The sequence below is a fragment of the Pyrus communis genome, chromosome 3 (genome assembly GCF_963583255.1).
Source record: "Pyrus communis chromosome 3, drPyrComm1.1, whole genome shotgun sequence".
In the NCBI taxonomy this organism is placed as follows: Eukaryota; Viridiplantae; Streptophyta; class Magnoliopsida; order Rosales; family Rosaceae; genus Pyrus; species Pyrus communis.
Window position 1 is genome coordinate 13,030,621 of NC_084805.1, and position 19,176 is coordinate 13,049,796.

Here is a 19,176-nt window from a genome sequence, read left to right on the forward strand (position 1 = left end):
AAATGCAATGTATCTTTTGTATTAAGACAAAGACAGTTATCATGGAATGGTCCTTATCTAGTATTTACAGTATACTAAGTAGCTTAATAAGTAGGTGATCCTAACTAACTAAGTCAACTAGATGGTGACACTTGTCACTACAAGATTATCCCAGATTATATCACACTTCACTCAATACTCCGCCTCAAACCAAACTAGGAACTCCAGTTTGAGATTGATACATTGAACAAAAAAGCTCACTCAAAACTCCCTAGCAAACTCAACTAGGGAAACCTAATTTGAGGTTTGAACAATGCTGCAAGAAGATTGGACCATGAAGACCCTTTGTAAATATATATGCAACTTGATCAGAAGTGTAAACATACTTAACCTGCAAATCTCCCTGTTGCACTCTTTCTCGCACAAATTGAAAGCCTGTGTCCAAATGCTTTATCTTCGTATGTAACACTGGATTTGAACACAGTGCAAGAGTTGAAATGTTATCACAATGTAAGAGTGGAGGATTTGGCAAACACACCTTCAAATCTTTGAGAATTAATTGAATCTAGGCAACATCAGCTACAGTATTGGTCAAAGCCTTGTACTCTGCTTCTATACAACTTCTACACACACTTGCCTACTTTTTAGATTGCCAAGAAACTGGGTTCTGACCAAGAAAAACAACATAACTGGTGGCAGACCTTCTAGTATTGATACCAGAGGCCCAGTCCGCATCACTATAAGTCATGAGATCAAGATTAAGAGCATAGGAATATGTAAGCCCATAATCCTCAGTGCCTTGAAGATATCTGATAATCCTCTTGAAAAAAAAGAAATGAGCATCTGTAGTATAAGACATAAATTGACAAGAAGAATTGACAGCAAAAGCTATGTCAGATCTAGTAAATGTGATATACTGTAAAGCCCCTACCAAACTTCGAAATATTGTGGGATCAGTCAAAGTTGTGTCTTCATCTTTAAGTAACTGTGTATGAGGTTTACATGGTGTCGGTGAAGCTTTGCAGGAAGTCATACTAGCCTTCCTAATCAAATCCATGCCCAATTGGACTAGGAAATAAACAAATCACCATTGTCTCTGTAAGTAATTTGTAACCCTAAGAAAAATGTGAGCTTGCCCATGTCCTTCATATCAAACACTGCTCCTAATTCATCAATGACTTGTTGAAGTAATGTTGAATTAGATCCAGTGATGATAATATCATCAACATACAACAACATAATATATGCATGTCCATTCATGGATTTGACAAAGAGACTAGTATTAGAATCTCAGACAATGAATCCCAAAGTTGGCAAGTATGATGTGAACTTAGAATTCCAGGCTTTAGGTGCCTACTTTAGTCCATACAAAGACTTGACCAATTTACAAACATAATCTAGATGATGAGGATCCTGAAAACCCTAAGGTTGCTTCATAAACACTTCATCCTATAGATCTCCATGAAGAAAGGCATTCTTCACATCTAATTGTCTAAGAGACCACTTATTAGCAGCTTGCAAGTGCTAAAACAATCCTCACAGTATTGTGTCTTACAACTAGACTAAAGGTCTCTTCATAATCCAAGCTATGTTCTTGTCTGAAACCTTGTGCCACAAGTCTAACTTTATAGCTAGATAACTTCCCTTCTTGATCCTTCTTAATTTTATACACCCATTTACTTCCAATTATATTTTTATCAGAGGGTACAGGAACTACATCCCAAGTTTCTTGCTTTTGAAGTGCTAAGAATTCCTCAATCGCGGCATCTCTCAATTCAAGAATAGCAACATCATGTTTAAATAAAGATGGTTCAATATGCTCAACAATATTCAGAACTGTAGTGAAACCAATACAAGGAACATGAATATGAGATGAAAAATCAGAATTTTCAAACTCATGCTTAATTGCAGGAAAAGGTTTATAATCCCTTCTAGTGATTGCACAGTTTTAAGTCTAGTATGCATTGGATAAGTAGAGGTAGATAAAACAGAATCATGATCTTAACTATGACTAACTAGAGAAGTAGAGCTATTAATTCCAGAGAAATATGTACTTCCAATTGAGCAGGGTTGTGGACAGGCAACATGGCATTTGATGCAGGAGAGGAAAAATGAGTTGTAACTTGGGGAGAGGCCTATAGTTGAGAAGAATCACTTGAATAAGAAACCAAAGGACTTGAAACCACCTAAGAAGAATCTTGAGCCTGTGAATGTGAAGAACTATGCATAGAAGAACCAGATTAAGATAACTGTTGTGTAGAACCAACATTTGTTGACCGAGATAAACCCCTTGAATGAACTGGAAACATAATTGGAACAAGTATAGGATGTCTAATATTGGTATGAGCACTGTTTTGGAAATATTGTGTAGTTACAAGACTATGAAAAGGAAAAACTTTCTCATCATGAATCACATGCCTATAGATAAACGACCTTTTTTTAGCCCTGTGATAACAAACCTTCCCTCTATAACTTAAAATAGATCCCAAGAACACACATTGATTTGTTCTAGCTTCCAATTTATTCTTATTAAAAGACCTCAAAAATGGATATACTGCTGTACCAAAAATCTTCCAAGAACTCAACACAGGATAATGGCCAAATAACTTGTAAAATGGAGACTGCATTGCCAAAGCCTTACATGACATTCTATTGATAATAAATATAGCATGAGAACAAGAATGAGCCCAAAATGAGGCAGAGATGATGTAGACAAAAGTGTAATGGCAATCTCAATAATATGTCGATGTTTTCTCTCAGCAATTTCATTTTGTTGATGTGTATGAAGGCATGACACCAAATGAACAATTCCTTTTAACTCCAAAAACTTCTTAAATACCAAACTAGTATTTTCTCTGCCACCATCAGACGGGAAATATTGAATTGTAATATTGAAGTGATTCTGAGTAAATGCACAGAACTTTTCAAAGATAAAAAATACTTGAGGTTTATACACCAAAGAAAAGAACCAAGTAAATATGGTATAGTGATCAACAAAAGTCACATAGTATTTATATCCTTCAACTAATACAACTGGAGAAAGCCCCCATACATCATTACTTATTCTTTCAAAAGGTTTTACAAAGACATGAGAACTAGAAGAAAATACTTGTCATTTTCCCAGCAAGTACACACATGTTTATCCATATCTGATTTATACAAGATTTAAGTATGAGAAAGCATAATATGTAATACATCATTTGTAGGATGTCCTAGTCTATGTGGCCACAGAGAAGCTTTCACAACTTGACCCAAAAATGCCTTTGGAACTGACTAAAACTGCTTGCTGATTATTCTTAAAGAAAAGACTCTTTGGAATTTAGTACAAGCCTCCATTACTCTTTCCTCTCATTAAGATTGCCTTTGTTGGCTTGTCCTACACCTAAAAACCCCATTCATCAAGAATTACATAAACCTTATTATTTTTGCACAAAGTATATATAGATAATAAACTTGCAATAAGAGATGGAACATGTAAAACAGTGGCAAGATATAAAGGTTTAGAATGAGTTTTAAGAGAAGATGAACTAGAATTCTTCACTAGTAGACATTCTCCATTTCCAACCGTGATTGGTTTCCATCAAATGGTGTAATCATATTACGATCATTGGTTTCTCTTGTCATATAGTGAGTAGCCCAGTATCCATGATCCAATCTTGATTGGGATTGAAATCATGTGTAGGTTGAGCAGTCATGGCAATTAAGGTTGGTGGTGAAGGTGTTCCCTAATAAGCATAATTGTTGCGAGGAAAACAACTAAGTACCACATGTCCTATTTTCTGACAAATTTGGCACTCAAAGAATACCAGATATATTCATTGGCTATTGCTCATTCCTATAGTAATAGATAGGAGTTATATGTCTTCGTTTATTGCAAATTTGACATTCATGGATGATTCCAAACTTCTGCCCATTGTTACCATTCTAGTTACTCCAGCTTGAACCACCATTAGACTAAAACTGATTACTACCAGAAAAACATCATTACCTCTGTTTCTATCATTTCCTCCATTGTATCAAGGTCTAGAATTTTACTTTTAACCATTGAAGCCACCATTGTTTCTATGTGAAGAAAATTGTTGTGGCATATTGCCTTGAGAAAAGTGACTTCCAGTAGGTCCAGTGCTATTAGATCTCTGAGATTGTCCCACCAAGCCAAAACCATTAGATGATTGAAAACCACGTTGAGATCTAGCATTAGATGACTCTCATTGATATAATTGTCTCTTAGCACCATTCTGAGAAGATTCTCCTTGACAAAATATTCTAGCCATTGACACTTGCATTGAACTTTGAGACTCTTTTGTAGTTTTCTCTGTACTTAGTAATTGTGCACGAAACTCTACTTGCATTGAACTTTGAGACTCTTTTGTAGTTTTCTTTGTACTCAGTAATTGTGCACGAAACTCTTTGAGAGTGATGGATGATTCCCTAGCCACAATAACAGTCTTGATCACACTATACACAAAAGGCAATCTAGCTAAAGCTGCCACAATTAAGTCATTTTCTGGAACAGTTTCCCCTACAGCCAACAATTAATCCTTCAAACTTTTAAGCCTTAACAAATACTTCTCAATAGACTCAGCACCTTTCTTGATTGTATGCAATTCAATTTTAAGATGATTGATTCTTGCTTTTGAAACTGTAGCATATCTATCAATGAGATTAACCCATGCTTCATAAACAGTCTGCTACCCACTACATACTCAATAGCTTCATCTCCAAGAATTGCAATAATTAAGCTCAGTAGAGCTTTATCTGTTTTAACCCATTCACGATAAGATGTAGTGAGTTCTTTATTAATCCCCTCATCCAAAGAGATAACATTGTTGGGGATACAACATTGGTACCATCAAAGTAATCAAAGAGATCATATCCTTCCAACACAAATCGAAACTAAAACGGTGATTTTGCAAAGTTGTTAACTTGTAACCACATAGTAAGCATGCCTAATAAGCCTTTAATCTCACTGAGGATGTATTGTAAACTTCAAACAAATAGATTCACAATTCAGGAGCTTTGTGCTTAAATCTCACTAATTTCATGAATTGACAGAATATAGGCTTTGTGCCCTAATATATTAAGATCAAATTTCCAATCAAATTTTGAAAAACGAGCTTCATGCTCAAAGATATTCTTCAACTAAATCACAAATCTTAAGCAAACAACTGAGCTTTATGCTCCAAACATAGATGCATATCAACCAAATTCATCATTCAAGATTGAGAAATATGAGCTTTGTGCTTCAAAATTTTTTTCCAAGATTTCAAGAATTTCATCAAATCGAACATCAAGATTCATACAATAATGGCTTCGTGCCTTCAATTCATCAAGATTTCAATCAATCTACCAAATAAAAAGCAAAAGTATTTGATAAGTCACTAAAATTAGAAAAATTGCAAAAACCTGATTCGAGTCGAGAACCATAGAGAATCATACTTCTTGTTGACGAAGAAAGTTAACCAGCATCCACAATTTCCTGCCTCCATTAACCTTCCGTTGAAAAAAACTCAAGATCAATTAGAACTATAAGGAATAGCTTAGCTTACTTATAAGCCCATGTAAAGTTTTACCTTTCACCAATGTAGGATTCTTTTACCTTCACATTCTCACACGCCCCCTCACGTGTGGCAAATTTTCAATTCAAACAAGTGGACAACACGAATTGGGTGACATGGAGCACGTGTGGCCATTGGGCTTCACACGTGGGCCAACCTACATTGATACCATGACAACAACCCAGAAATGCAAAAGCTCGAAGAAGAAAATATAAATTGAGAGAGAGAAATGCAATGTAGCTTTTGTATTAAGACAAAGACAGTTATTACAGAATGGTCCTTATCTAGTACTTATAGTATACTAAGTAGCTTAATAAGTAAGCTACCTTACTAACTAGGTTAACCAAATGGTGACACTTGTCACTACAAGATTAGCTCATATTATGTCACACATCACTCAATACCAACCCCAAACAACGCTCACACTTCACAAATGCAATACTTGAGTACTAAAAAAATGAGTAGGAGCTCCTATTCAAAGTTTTTCGTTTTTGATTTAGAGACCTTCATGTTTATGACCAGAACTATCCATATTATAAATCACTCTATAAAGATCATGTCTGCAAAAAATTAATTAAAACTAAGGTTGTTTTAGTCATTGAATTGTATAAGAACAGATGGACAAAAATGGTAAAAACATTATGAACTGTTTATCTATTTGCTACAGTTGATCGACTTAATAAAATTAGTTACAATTCATTTTTTTTGTAGAGATGATTTTTATTGAATCGTTCTGATTATAAGCACAAAATTCTGTGAATCAAACACATATTTTTTTGAATATGATCTCCTTCTCATCTTTGAGTATCCAAGCATTGCTTTGTAAATAATGTTGACTCAATTGTTAACTTTTTGTAGGCGTATTCATGTATGCATTTGAAATTAGATTGGAACCCCTTATTTGTAATCCCACCATAATACGATTTTGTACGCATTGGAAAGGTTATAACTTGAGTACGTACCATATTTAGAGTCAAATATGACTTTATATAACTTTTGCTTTCTGAACTGGAGGCATACTTAGCCTTTATTATTTAGAAAGAAATATTCTACACAACTTAATTTAGGAGAATTCAAACTTGAGTGCAAAAAAGTAAGCACACTCTTCCAAATGGCTTAACACATGTCTACAAATGATCCTAGTCTTTCATCAAGTGGGAAAAACAACGATAGGAAAACATAATATACCAAAATTGTGAAAGACGTTTAGATGGTTAAGAAAACATTCAACTACTTTATTTTTACAACTTTTTATTCTTACAACGTAACAGAAACAATTTATTTTTTTAAAAAAGCACATCAATACTAAACTAGCCGAAAATCATACCGAAACAAGCACAAAAGATTAAGATTAAGTGTTAAAGTGGAGACTTAACGTTTCATGTTGATAATGAGTGGACCCATCAGTGACCTCTAAAAAACAAGTCATATTTGTGTTAACCCATGAAACTCCTTATAAAGTTTAATTCTTTTATTTCTCTTTAAGCTATTGACTATGTAATTTGAACACATGAGATTTATTAAAATATTACAAATTGGTCAAGTAAATAAACACTTGCCGATATAAAGAGAAAATTTAGTTTCCCCGACTTCAACCTTTGGTCTTGAAATTGGGGGCAATCCTTATTGTTCTCTTTCTTCTCTTCTTCACGTTTTCGGTAGTGGTCGCTTTCTCGCTCTGTCGGGAAGAGCCTTTGTGGTGGCATCTCCAGATCTTAGAGCGACAATTATTATTCATATTTGAGGTGGTGATTTGGTAGTTCGTGCGCTTGGCAAGAAAGTATGAAAAGAAACATCAACGTTTGTTGGAGATGATATAAACCTTTATATGTGGAACTGAAATTTAATCAACCTAAAATTTGGACTACATGTCAATATGAAGGATTGGATTGATTACATTGATATAAACTAATGATCAGAAAGTAAGGAACGATATGATCCCGATGAAACTAGGGTTTGCAGTAGCAGGTTTACTACAAAAACTTGTGGTGCATGAAGGCCTTGTTCTTTTCTTCTCTGGGACTTAAGTATGTTCTACAAATAATGGGGATTGTATCAAAATGAACTAGTCTCTGAGAAGAGAGACCATGCATCAGTTTTATCGCACAAAGCCATAACTGTTCCATCCATCGTGGGTGCAGTTATGCCACGATGAGTAGAGTTTTTAGCCTACTCATCCTCTTGAGTTTGTGTGGTAGTTACTTCCCTTTTAAGTGTTTTATCATGATTAAAACACATATTACAAGTTCATAAATAATATGAGTCCATTAAATTTTTGTAACATATACAATAACATGGTTTTGTTACAACTCACATTATTTGAGAAAACCTTACATTCTCTTACATAAGTGTAACTAAAACCATATGCAAATTATGTTAAGAAAACATGGTGATCACTGACTTAGATTCACAAATTTCATAATGAGTTGAACATCAAATTACCAACTTATTAGTTGAATTCAAGAAAACAGTATACAATCATTACATAAGTACTCTGGAATTACAAACTAATCGAAGTTAGCACTGATGTAGTGAATCAGGGAACTTTAGTAGGGAGCTTCAATTGTACCAACTATCCTCCCACATATGATTGGTCTCATTTAATACATTTCTGTATCCTTTAGTAGTTCTGCATTACCAAATATTTCATGAGTTTCATGAAACAACAAAATATGCATACTGTAAGAGATGTTTGCAACTATACCAAACACAATTACTTCACAATTATGAATTCATCGTTATGAGTAAAATACCATACCTTACTCCCACATTTAAACATGATCAAGACATGCTTGTAAACCCATGCTCGTGACATGTCTTTGAAAAGTTGTACCATGTAGAGCCTCTGTTAAAGGGTTTGCAATCATGTTGTAATTGTCAAGAAGCTCTATCTTGATCACTTTCTCCCTTACTTTATCTTGTACCTTCAAATATTTGATATCCATTAATCTTGAAGCCTCTAATCTCCTATTATTCTTGGCAAAAAAGACTGCTGCTACATTGTCACAGTATATCTTCAAAGGTTTTTCAATGCTTTTCACAATTTGCATTTCATGAATTAAGTTTCTCAACCAATTACTTTGTTTCATTGCTTCAAAACAACCAATGTATTCTATTGTTGACACAGCCCGTGTAGTTTGCTTATTGCTTCTCTATGAGATTGCACCTCCACACATGATAAATACATAACCACTGGTTGACATTCTGTCATCCACACAACCTCCCAAATCAGCATCAATGTAACACACCACTTCCAAATTCTCCACATGATGAAACCCTAGCATATGCTCTTGAGTTTTCTTCAAACATCTCAAGACTTTCTTACCTGCATTCTAGTGCGCCAAACCAGAATTTGGTTGAAACCTTCGAAGTACACTTAATGCAAAAGTCAAATCTGGCCTAGTGCATACCTGTGCATACTTACACTGCCTACAAGTGAGGCAAAAGGTTTGTTCTTCATGTCTTCTACTTCAAAGTCTGTCACTGGACACTAAGCCAAAGAGAGTTTATCACATTTAGCTATAGGGACATCTCCATTACTACAATTGGACATGTTGAACCTCTTAAGTACTTTGTCAATGCAGTTCTTATGTGAAAGACCTATGGTGCATTTGGATCACTTTCTCACAATTTCAATCCCTAAAACAAAGTGAACCTTACCTAAGTCTTTCATGTTGAAATTGGCTGAAAGCATTCTCTTAGTTTCGGTAAGGAGTTGAACACTGGAGCTTGCTAAGAGTATATCATCAACATACAATACCATGAAGATAAACCCTGATCTTGTTGTCTTCAAATAAATGCAGTTGTCAATTTTATTCTCATTGAAACCAAATGAGGTTACCACTTGATCAAACTTCTTGTACTATTGCCTAGAAGCTTGTTTGAGTCCATAAATAAACTTGTTAAGCTTGCTTACAAAACTTTCCTTCCCCCTTTCAACGAATCCTTAGGGTTATTTCATGTAAATTTTTTCATCAAGACTGCCATTTAAGAAGGCAGTCTTCACATCCATTTGATGCAGCTCAAGGTTGAAATGAGTTGTGAAGGCAATGATAATCCTGAATGAGTCCCTGGAGAAAAAGTTTATGTGTAATCCAACCATTCTCTCTGTGTAAACCCCTTAGTTACTAATCAAGCCTTGTGCCGTTCAATATTGCCCTTGGAGTTTCTCTTAGTCTTGAACACCGACTTATTCCCAATTGGTTTCATGTCACTAGTTCCTTCAATCAAACTCCAAACACCATTTTGTGCCATGAAGTTCAATTCTTCTTCCATTGCAGCATACCATAATGTAGCTTATGAACAGTGCATAGCTTCAACAAAAGTTATAGGGTCATCATCATCACCTATATCATACTCCACTTCATTGAGATAGGTCACATAATCACTCGATAATGCAGGTTTTCTTGCTCTCTGTGATTTTCTTAATTCAGTGGTGAAAGGCATAATTTCTGTAGGATTGGAAGAGCCTGTACCATTTTGATTTGAAGTGTGTTGTTGAAATGTTGAAGTCTCAACCATAGGGACAAGTGTAGCGGTTTGCAATGGCAGTGGTGGATATATATGCTAACCACTTGGTTCTTGAGATTGCTAAAAAAATGAAGTGTTGGAGGGAACGGTTATTGGCCAAAACCAAAGGTGATGCATCATTATCATTCGATTGCTCTATTTCTTCAAAGGTATAGCTGTTCCTTGAGTGAGAATTGTATGAACCAGAGTATTCCACAAACTTGGCATTATTGGTTTCAACCAATCTTGTGTGAGAGTGTGGACAATAAAACCTAAAACCTTTGGATTTCTTAGGATAACCTACAAAATAACAACTCGTAGTTCTAAGATCCAACTTTTTCTCCATTGGATTATACAATCGTGCTTCACATTTGCATCCTCAACTGTGTAAGTGTGCTAGACTTGGTCTTCTACTTGTCCATAATTCAAAAGGTGTTGATTCAACTGCTTTACTTGGCACCCTATTGAGAATATAATTAGTAGTCTTAATGGCTTCTCCCCACAAGAATTCTGGAAGTTGTGATTGTGAAAGCATGCTTCTGACCATGTCTTTAAGAGTGCGATTCCTTCTTTCTGTAACACCATTTTGAGATGGTGTTCCTGGTGTAGATATTGTGCTACAATCCCTTCTTGCTACAAGAATAAAGTAAAGTGTCTCTTTTGTTGTCCCATTTCTGTATACCTTCCAAAATACTCACCTCCCCTATCTGATCTTACCACTTTAATTTGTTTCCCTAGTTGTTTTTCCACTTCTAGTTTATAAATTTTAAAGCATTTGAGCACTTGAGATTTTTTAGAGATCAAATACAAATAAGTGTACCTAGAGTAGTCATCTATAAAGAGAACAAAGTATCAGTTGCCACAAATCGTCCTTGTTGGAAATGGACCACAAACATCGGTGTGAATGATTTCTAATAGACTTTGACTTCGAGTGGAACTAGTTTTCTTGATTGATGCAGTGGTTTTTCCTTTAAAACAGTCAATGCAAGTTTCAAAATCATCAAAATTTAAATATGTAGTACTTCAATTTTCATTAATCTAATCATTTTTTCCTTTGAGATGTGTCTTGATCTTTGATGCCATAACATGGAAGAATCATTATTAGTGACTAATCTCTTAGGACCTAATGATTCCGCATTGAGACATTCATGAAAATAAGAACATTGCAACTGCCAAAGATCTCCATTGAGTGATGCATAACCAAGCAAATTGTCATACTGATTTTTGAAATAAAATCGAATACAATTGTCATCACCAATGAAAGAAAAACCATCCTTTACAAAGTTTGAAGCTAAAAGTAAGTTCCTTCGTATGAAAGGTACATAAAGGACATTATTCAACACTAAAACATAACCAGAAGAAATTTTTAACATGACTTGACCAATTGACTTATTAGTGACTTTGTTTCCATTTCCAACATAGACATTGTAATGCTCCTTACTTTGGTCCTTCATGTTTTGAAATCCCTGCAATGAATTAGTGATATCCACAGAACAACTAGTGTCAAACCACAATGAATGTTAAGGAATAAAAACCATGTTTGATTCTACTGTAACAAAGACATTTATGACTGGAATACCTTTTTTAATAAGCCACGCTATAAATCCATCACAATCCTTTCTCAAATGCTTAGTGGAACCACATAAATGACACTTTTTAAGTTTAGTTTTATTAAATTTAAGACCAGTGCTAGTGGAGGTAAGATCAGTCTTAACAGGTATAGCAAAATTGGAAGCTTGTTTCTTGGAACCAAGGTAAGGAGAACCTGATTTAGTTGCAGCTTTGCCAATCTTAAGTGTTGTAGGTTGGCTTGTCCCAAAAACTTTTCCCTTTCCTTTCCCATGCTGCACCAGATTCATAGTCTCAAGCTTACTTTCTTCATTCTCTCCTCAGCAAATAGAGATCAATTCATTGATATCCCATGTTTCCTTCTGAGTATTATAACTCACCTTGATCTGTTCATAATCATTGGGCAGAGAGTGCAAGGCCAAATGAACAAGATTGTTAGACAGATTGACAAGCTTAAGTAGATGCTCTTGAATGCTCCCCACACCATCAAACTTGGCATTGATCAATTCTGAGAGATATGCCCCAGTTTGAGCCTTATCAAATCTGTTGTACTTTTCTTCAATCTTGGCCATGTATTGTTTTGCCAAGTCACAACTTTGAATACCACCTCTGATGTGCTCTTCCATGGAATTTTGCATGATCAACAAGGACATCTGATTAGCCCTTTCCCACTTGGAAAAATTTTCTTTCTCAGCAACTCTACTGGAGTTTGTTAACGCTGATGGATGAGTTTGAGCGAATGCAATGCTGAATTCCTGCATACCAAAATGCATTTCAATGTGTTGCTTCTAGATCTTAAAGTTGTTGCCATTTAGCTTCTCAATGTTCATAAGATTGAGGCATGTTAAAACCTGCCATTAGGGTATGTAAAGATTCATTAAGTTGTGACTAATGAATGAAAATTGAAGTTCAATATCACTCAGAAACTATGGATCCAATCACACTTTTGAGCAAGAGATTGTCCATATAATCAAAAGTATGAATCTTATACATTTGGATAGCCAAGTATAAACACCAAAGTACATATAAAGTAATGTCTTTGGACAATAATGAGCATGTATATGTCTCTGGTTTCATAACTCACTATACATCAACTTATAGATAATCCCAGTAAATAGTTTATTTGGAAAATACTTTACTTGTTAGTGCTTATAAATTGCTTATTGTTCGTCTTTATTGAATACTCATGAAATCAAAATAGTATTCTTGCCACTTTGGTGGTCTTCTACCAAATATTTCATGAAATCATTGAACAATACCATTATATCTCTTAATGATAGACAGTGTGTTGCCATAGAAATGCGCGACAAGTATGATTATATATTTAATAGTCAGGAAAGTCCCAAAACAAAAACAAATTGAACACAGCATGATGGAAATGTGTATATTACAATCATAACTTAAACTAGATGAGATCATCAAATTATGCAGCTGAAAAGAATTGCAGTAGTAAACATATGATCACAAACGAGTCCAAAATTTAAGTACCTGCTCTGATACCACATGTAAACCTTTATATGTGGAACTGAAATTTAATCAACCTAATATTTGGACTACATGTCAATATGAAGGATTGGAGTGATTACACTAATATAAACTAATGAGAACCCATAACACTTACTTGCTGAGTTTGCCATAATGATCAGAAAGTAAGGAACGATATGATCCCGATGAAACTAGGGTTTGCAATAGCCAAGGTTCTAAAAGACATTAGGTGCTAGTCGGGCAGCCGGCTGGGGCCTAGTGCCTAGGCAGCTAGGTAGGGTCTAGGCCAGCGCCTAGGTGGACTAGGTGGATTTAATTAAATATATTATATTTCGTGTAAATAAGTGTCTATTTATACTTAATATATATATATATATATATATATATATATAATTTCATCATAAACTACAAAATAGATTGGCATGTATATTATGAGCTATTGGAACATAATGAAAACATGGGAAACAACCATATAATGTGTGTTCATTTAAGTATTCAACAAGTCTCTTACAATTTATTGAAAAAAATAAAATGCAAAATGAAAGTTATCTATTTTCTGTCTAAGTGAGTTGCAACCTAGGCGGGTGCCTAGGCTGTCTAGGAGGGCGCCTCTGTATGTCTAGGTACCCTTTCTTAATTTTCAAATGCCTAGGCATTAATTGGGGTGGTAACCAGCCACCTAGCGCCTAATCAAGGATTTTTAGAATAGTGGCAGTAGCAGGTTTACTGCAAAAACTTATAGTACATGAAGGTTTTGTTCTTCTCTTCTCTAGGACTCCAGTATGTTCTTCAAATGATGGGAATTGTATCAAAATGAACTGGTGTCCGAGAAGAGAGACCATGCAACAATTTTATTGCATAAAGCCATAACTGTTCCATCAATCGTGGGTGCATTTATGCCACGATGAGTAAAGTTTTTAGCCTACTCATCCTCTTGAGTTTGTGTGGTAGTCACTTCCCTTTTAAGTGTTTTATCATGATTAAAACACATATCACAAGTCCATAAATAATATAAGTCCATTAAATTTTCATAACATATACAATAACATGGTTTTGTTACAACTCGCATTATTTGAGAAAACCTTACGGATGATTCATGGTAGGTTTTCTCCTAACGATTCCAAAATCATAAAGGAGTGGTGCGGTCTTTCCGTTATGGCGCCGTTGCAATAGTTTGAGGAATTCAAAGCCATGTTTTCTTGTCGTTTGTCATTTTTAGGTCTCCAGGTGATGGTACATACAATATTTATCTTGTGTGTCTTAATGGTGTTAGGTCTGACTTGTAAAGTTTAGGCTTTGTTAGGTCTGACTTGTAAAGTTTAGGCTTTGTAAGCTTATTTTTCATATTAGTTAAGTGTGGGTGTTCCGTGGATAAGGAATCGTATTTATGAGGAGTTAGTTTTATATGCTATGTTACTTTTTTTGTTTTTTTTTTTTTTTGCGTATGGTTTTGGTGTATGTTTGCTTGGCAAAGAGTTATGAGGACTTTTTCGAGCTGTGGCTTATTTGCCAAAGGAGCAATATCTTTTGCAAGTTCATCAAAATTGATGCAAGCCTTTGTGTTTGTGAGCATTATTTTTCTGTTTGGTTGGATGTGATTACGTGAGTGAGAACCCAGCTTATTGCTTAAGCCTTAAGCCTTAACGACTTGTTGGATGTTTTCAAAGAGTCAACTCAAAGTCCAACCTTTTTTCTTAGCGGTTGACTTCCATTTTAGAAAAACCATGGCAAAAGAAATTAATATAATCAGGTTCAGGAAAATTTAAATTAACTTTTACTCCATAAATTTCATTTCCAAATAGCGATTGGCAATGAAAGAAAAAATAAACAATGGGTTGGATTACAGAGAACATTGGTTCAATTCCACTCACACCGCCTCTTTCCTAAGCAAAACCAACATTTCTTCTCGTACAACATAACTTCTACTTCTCGGATACAAATCAGCCTTCACATCCACTTCATATTCTCGAAAAGAAAAAGCCGTCTCCTCATCAATTCTTCCCATCCTTAACCCAACACTATAACTCCTCATCCCCATTCCATTCACAGTGTTTGTGGGTTGTCTAACAATTGGTATTCTATACACATCTGAACTCTCTACTGATGCAACCTTATTATTCTCTCTCTTTCTCTGCACTACTACTCTTTGACGACGTTGTTCTGAGAAGCTGCCTCAAGTCCTCATTGTTGTTAGAACTCGAAGAATTGCCACTGAAGCTCATTGGCAAATGTGGAACTTATGAAGCAGTGTAACCACCCACACCGCAACCACCCTAACCCACCTTTCCGGCACAATCCTCCAGACCCCTCATGTAAAAATTCATGGCCTTGGTCAAGGTCCTAATGGGTGCAAAAATAATGTACATCAACTGCTTTGCTTCTTTTGTTGACTGATTGAGCGTTAGTAGGATAGTTAAAAGTAGCTTACTGTTGACTCCGTAACCACATAATCTGCCAGGTCATCAATATTACTGTTGAGCATTAGTTAGGATGGTTATAAGTAGCTTACACAGTAAGAAGGGTTGTTAGGCTACTAGAGAGGCATAAAAGGCTGATTGCGGCTTAATGTTTGTATCAAGAAATCATTCTATCAATGCAATATCTCTCGTCTTCTCTCTAATTTTCTCTCTAATCTTTCAATATTCTCTGTATTGCTTCCTTCTTCTTCTTCCCTCTGCAACTCTGGTTACTTTGTTAAGATGGTATCAATCGCCCAGACGATCCTTGGTGCTATCTCTTCTGCTGACAAGTTCGTTGAAGTTTTTGGTGATTTGCTGCAGTTCTTGCAGATTTGCTGATTGGTTTTCTTCGATTCTTGGGTTGCTGAACAGCGTATCAGGTCGATTACTTTTCTCCTTTATTTCTGCACACCAAGTGTTTGTGTTTTTGCATCAGTGAAGAATTATGGCGATTTTAGGTGTTTGTTTGGTTGTTTGTATCTGGGTTCTTTTACGTATATGATTGAGGTCGATGCCAAGAATGTTTGAGTATAAATTTTTCGTTGAAGTTGATAAGGCCGATGCCAAGAATGTTTGACAAGACTGAAGTTTGTGAATTGTGTACTGTGAAAAAAAGCTGATGCCAAGACTGTTTGGGTATATAGTTCTTATTGAAATTGATAATTGCAGATAGTCGAAACCAGAAAGTTGGTGAATTTGCCAAGCATATTGAGTTGAAGTTGTTGCTTTATTGCATTTGTGAAGTACAGTGAGTTATTGTCTCTGAGAATTTGTGGAAATTAGGAATATATTGTTCTTTCTTGAAAGTGTTTAGCCATCAAAATGTCTGATAAGTCAGTGAGAATTGAGAATTTGCTGGGAATGCTAACAGTTAAGCTGTAAGATGATAATTTTGTGAAGTGGGATTATCAGTTTCGGTCAGTTTTGAGAGGGTATGATTTCTTGGATTTCTTTACTGATGAGTCACCCTGTCCACCAAAACTCATGATTGATACTGAAATTGGAGTAACTAAAGAGATTACTGAGGCATATAAATCTTGGGTTCAAAAAGATATGGTGTTGTTGAGCTTGCTAATTGCCACTCTTTCCTATGATGCAATGGAGCATGTGATTGGGTGCAAAACTTCTCATGAAGCCTGGACAAACTTACAAGACAGATATGTTTCTATATCCAGGGCTATAATAAATCAACTTAAGACTGAATTTCATACGATTCAAAAGGGTGGTGATTCTATAGACAAATATCTACTCAAATTGAAAGCAATTCGAGATCAGCTTATTGTTGCAGGGGAGAGAGTGACAGATAATGATTTGGTGATTGCTGCATTGACTGGTTTGCCACCTGAGTTTGATGTAGTTAAAACAGTGATTTTAGCAAGGGAAACTTCGATTCCATTGAAAGATTTCAGGGCACAATTGATTGGTGCTGAACTAACTATAGAAGCAAAGATCAAAACACTTTGACAAGTGGAATGGTTATGATGTATGTTCAAGGGAATCAGTCTAAAAGTGGGAATCAAACTGATGGTTACTCACAAGGAGAGAGTTCAAGTAATGTTTTCCAGAGTTGTTGATGGTCAAGGTTATCAAGGAAACAACAGGTCCTATAATAACAAAAATGGTTATAGTTCACAGAATTATAACAGGAACAGTTATGGGGGATATGGTTCTTTTAATAACTCGAGGCCTTATCAGGGTAATCGATAGAGAGGAAGAAACAATTATCATGGATCTAGGAACTCTTGGAATGGAAATTCTTGGAATGGAAATACGAATTTCAAATCTGGTGTCGCAGTTGAGTGTCAAATATGTTCTTGAAAGGGGCACACTGCTCCAAATTGGTTAAACAGGAGTGATAGCAGTTCAAGTGGATACCAAGTTACTATATGCCAAATTTATGGGAAAAGAGGACATAATGCTTTAGAGTGTAGGCACAGAAACAATTATTCCTATCAAGGTGCACCTCCACCTCCTTCTCTCACTGCATTTTCTGCTCAAGCTCCATCTCACATGACTGCAGCAGAATTTGGTCAGAATGTTTAACATTTCTCTGCTGCTGATACATGGGTGTTAGATACTGGTGCATCATACCATATGACACCTAGTCTTGGGAACCTAAATCAACCTGTGCAGTACAATGGTGATAAGAAAATCACTATTGGTAATGGGGAAGGTTTGACTGTTAATCATATCATTCCTGTTGCCTTATCCTGTATAAAGAATACAATTTCATCACATATGAACCAGCAATGATTATCTTTACACAATTTCTTGACAGATAAGAGATTAATAGTAATAGTTGGAACGTGTAAGATATTCTTGAGAAACAATAAATGTTGTGGAGTTGAAAGTGTTGTAGAACAATCAAGGGATAGCTTGCAGGTTCACAGGATTTCATCAAGTCAAAATTCACAGGATCTCAATGCTCATACCCATAGCTCTCCTACTCTCTCAACATCAACTCCAAGTACAATATCATTGTTGCCTGTCCACAGTCCTTCACAATTAGAGGTAATACTACCAATATCTTCTCCTTTGGTTGAAACTAATGAAGAATCAGTTCACAATATGGTCACAAGGATGAAGTCAGGTGTAGTTCCACGAAGATCTTACACAGGGTACATTGCTTCATTTCCAGAATTACAAACACTACAGATAGAAGATGAGTGAATTTACTGGGGGTTTTTCTTTCATTGCTGCAACAAAAGATTTGGAGGAACCATCAACATTCAGAAAAGCTTCTACACTCCCATAGTGGCAACGTGCAATGCAAGAAAAGTTTGATACACTCAAAGCTCAAGGAACATGGCAATTGGTTCCTTCTCCACATAACAGAACAATTATTGTAAGTAAGTGGGTATATAAAGTTAAGAAAAATCCTGATGGAAGTGTATCCAGGTATAAAGCTAGACTTGTGGCTCAAGGTTTTTCCCAAGATCAAGGCATTGACAACTCAGAAACTTTTAATCCAGTGGTACGACATACTACTGTGAGACTCATTTTGTCATTAGCAGCTATACATAAATGGGAATTGAGGCAGTTAGATATCAAAAATGCATTTCTGCATGGTGACTTACAAGAAAAGGTGTATATGAAACAGCCTCAAGGGTTTGTTGATCAAACTAAACCCAATTATGCCTGCAAGTTGATTAAATCATTGTAGTGGGTTGAAACAGGCACCTCGGGCATGGAATTCAAAGTTCACAAACTATTTACTAGCTTTGGGATTTGTTGCATCTTCATCTGACACAAGTCTATTTGTGAAAAATGATGACAAGGATGTGGTGGCTCTTTTACTATGTGTGGATGACATCATTTTGACAGGTTCATGTGCTAGTAAAGTTCAACAAGTCGTTGAAGATTTGGCAGGTGTTTTTGACTTAAAGGATATGGGAAGACTTACCTACTTCTTGGGACTCCAGATTCACTACAAGGAGAATGGAGACATATTTGTGAATCAATCAAAGTATGTTAAAGATCTTATTCATAAAGCTGGAATCGAGTCTTGCAAACCTGCAAATACTCCATGCAAACCACACAATCAATGCTATTGAATGAGGGCACACCATTGCAGGATTCTACATTGTACATAAGTTTGGTTGGTTCACTGCGATACC